This window comes from Cydia amplana, chromosome 3, assembly GCF_948474715.1.
Source record: "Cydia amplana chromosome 3, ilCydAmpl1.1, whole genome shotgun sequence".
Taxonomy (NCBI): Eukaryota; Metazoa; Arthropoda; class Insecta; order Lepidoptera; family Tortricidae; genus Cydia; species Cydia amplana.
In genome coordinates this window covers 22,614,118-22,617,086 of record NC_086071.1, presented here as the reverse complement: position 1 = coordinate 22,617,086, position 2,969 = coordinate 22,614,118, and the positions used below count along the sequence as shown (strand labels likewise).

Here is a 2,969-nt window from a genome sequence, read left to right as displayed (position 1 = left end):
ACAGTATCTGGTCCGTGCATAGAAGCACTTGCCCTTGAGGTTAGGGCATGGGTAGTTTATTATAAACTTAATCCGTGCATAGGAGCACTTACGATACAGGTGGTTTAAAACTTCCAGGGTCACAATACAGACACAAGGGTGTAAAATACATAATTCATAAACGCCCGTTAGGCCAGTTTTGTATATTTTATTTCAAACATGCTTGTGCAGCACCGCCAGCACATGATAATTTTCCTAATATACCATGGCAGTCAGGGGTATAATAATTATGTAAAAAGGTAGGTAACCTTGGTCATGTCGTGTACATAGGTAGGTACTCGTAAACATGTTAACTGAAAGACAAGTGCTCTCCAGCCAAATATAATTTATGCAACTGTGAGCTGCTCTTACATTGGGATAATATGTATTTATTTCTAGTCTGCCATATTGTAGCAGGCCTAGACTTCAAAGGTTTTTAGATATTTATAGGGCCGTTAAACGGACCCTTTGTACACCTTGAGCAGGCTGTTTGTTTCATACCATGGGTAATATATATTGTAAACATAGCTTATTTCAGAATGGAATCGTAAGCTCTGTCGTGTCGTGAGCTTACCGAGCCTGATTTAATTAGAGTCCACAGATTATATGGACCTTGGAGGATTGACCACTCCTTATTCTAATTATCAATATTCTGCCTGGGCTTATAGTCGAAATTAGGTGACTAATTCTCTTAGTATTATCTATGCCACCCAAGTTATGAGGCTTAGCGTCTCCAGACCACAATTTTATATTAGGGTGCAAAGATTTTTTCATCTTTAAAATAAAAATGAGTCGAGATAGGCCTGGAATCTTAGGTTTTTATTTTACCTATTATAATTTTAGAAATGTTATGTAAATGGAAAGCAGTTTTCACTTTTACCACAGTTAATTAGCCCAATTTTGGGTTTAGCCAATAGGGTGTTCGGGACCCTTGAAATAGATTGGTAAACAAAAATGAAAACTCTAATAACGAAGCTTTGCCTATTTCGACTGATTTTTACTCAAAACATTATTTTAAACCATTTTTACTTTCTCTAAAAAGAGATATTTACAACTTAATCTTTGTAATATTTTTGTGATTGTGGTCTACTCGCACGCCTGTGTTATGACCATATCATTTATATTTCTGTGAATATGTCTGATATGCCTTGCGCAGGCTTACATAGGTTATAATATCATCATCAATAACTTGACGTCAGTTTGTGAACGAATCAAAGATTCTTTTGGCACACCTTACGCAGGTGGAAACATGGCAGCCTTGCGCAGGCTTAGATAGGTACATAATATATTGGTTTCATCACAAATAACTTGACGTTAGTTTGTGAACGAATAAAAGATTCTCTTAGGCGCACCTTAGCAGGTGGAACCATAACAGACGTAAGTTTAAGAATAAGTATCATTCAAATCAAATACCCTGAGTTTATGGGTAATATTAATATTCCCTAAGTTGCGGGTTCCTTGCTCGACAACGTGAAAGGCTTTACGCAGGCTTTAACAGGCACTTTTAGAAAGTGTCATTCACGGTGACGCGCATATTTGCCAAAACTAAACTTTAACTCTACAGTTAACTAATATAATTTGACAATATGAACCAAACCATGCGTCTTCGTCAATGAATCAATCTAAAGATTCCCGTATCGTTCCATGTCACAGGCTTCCGATTTTATTTGAAACGTTTAATTTAAGTGTACTATTTATGTAGGTAGGTAAGTAGGCTTAAGAATTGACCCTCTTGTATGTAGTTACGTATAGAATTAATAATCAAGTTATTCAAATTCTGTTATTTTGAATTTGAATAACTTGATTATTAATTCTATACGTAACTACATACAAGAGGGTCAATTCAATTCAAGCACATATAGCACCTACATGCAAGAGTTCTTTTCCTTAACCTTTTAAGCTGTAAGTACCTGCTAAGTTATATATTTAAGTAGGTACCTACCTACATAAATCAAAGATCTAGTTGGAGAGATATAAGTTGGTAGATACAGAGTGAAATACTTCATGAATTCGCATGTCATTCTTGCGCAGAGCCATGCTAATCTCTCTCTATGTCTAGTCAGATTTAAGTTTATGTACTGCCGAAGTACTCACTTTCCACAAAAATAAATGCAATGTTTGCGATGTAGGTTTGTTCGTTACCTTGTGTCCCTTAGAGCGGAAATAGAAGCCCCGCGAAGCGGGGCTTCGTCGACTCCTATTCGGGTACACGTTATTTATCAGCAAGTTTATTACCAAAAAATTAATTTTGCAATATTATATTAACCCGGAACGGGATAAAAAGATAAATTGCTGATAGATACTTGGACAGATCGTCTATAAGCTTCTAACTTAATACGTAGGTTCTACGTAACATGTATTAACTATCCGATCCATTCGTATTCGAAAACACAAATCACTTGAAGGGTATACCTCCACACATCACCATTTAAGTATTATATAATTTCAACCGTTATTATACACACACAAAGATTTAAACTAACAAGACTCGGAAGAGACTTAATAAAGTTAAATTATAATGGTGACACGTGCACGCTTTACCAGCTCGATGTGTTTTCTACCATGTGTTTTAGTATTTTCATTGGCATAGCCACGGTGCGCGCAGGCAGCCTTTGAAAACACTTGCACATCACTATTCCGGATCATTTTTATTTGCTAGATAGTTTAACGGACAACTAAATTTAAATATTTATTTCGAACGGCAAAAACCGTTAGAAACTGTTTTTCAAAATAGTCAGCTAAACTGGGGTACAAATTCAAAAACTCACCAGCAGTTTAGCTTCACGACCTTCCAGATGGAAAAACAGCAAGCCAATGACGAGGTAATTTGCGTTTGTTTGCAACTGTCAAAATTGGCAAACGCAACTGCCTGAAGTGGTGGGGGTGTGAGAGAGAGATGGACGTATATGCTAGAAAAGGACAATACGACTAACTACAGTGTTGCCACTCTC

At 36.6% G+C, this 2,969-nt stretch overlaps 1 non-coding gene across 1 annotated transcript; it reads right to left on the bottom strand.

Annotated features, from left to right (window-relative positions):
- Positions 1 to 2,004: 2,004 nt before the first annotated feature.
- Positions 2,005 to 2,108, bottom strand: LOC134662993 (U6 spliceosomal RNA). The gene has a single exon (XR_010098117.1). It is a non-coding gene; the product is annotated as a U6 spliceosomal RNA (small nuclear RNA).
- Positions 2,109 to 2,969: the final 861 nt, after the last annotated feature.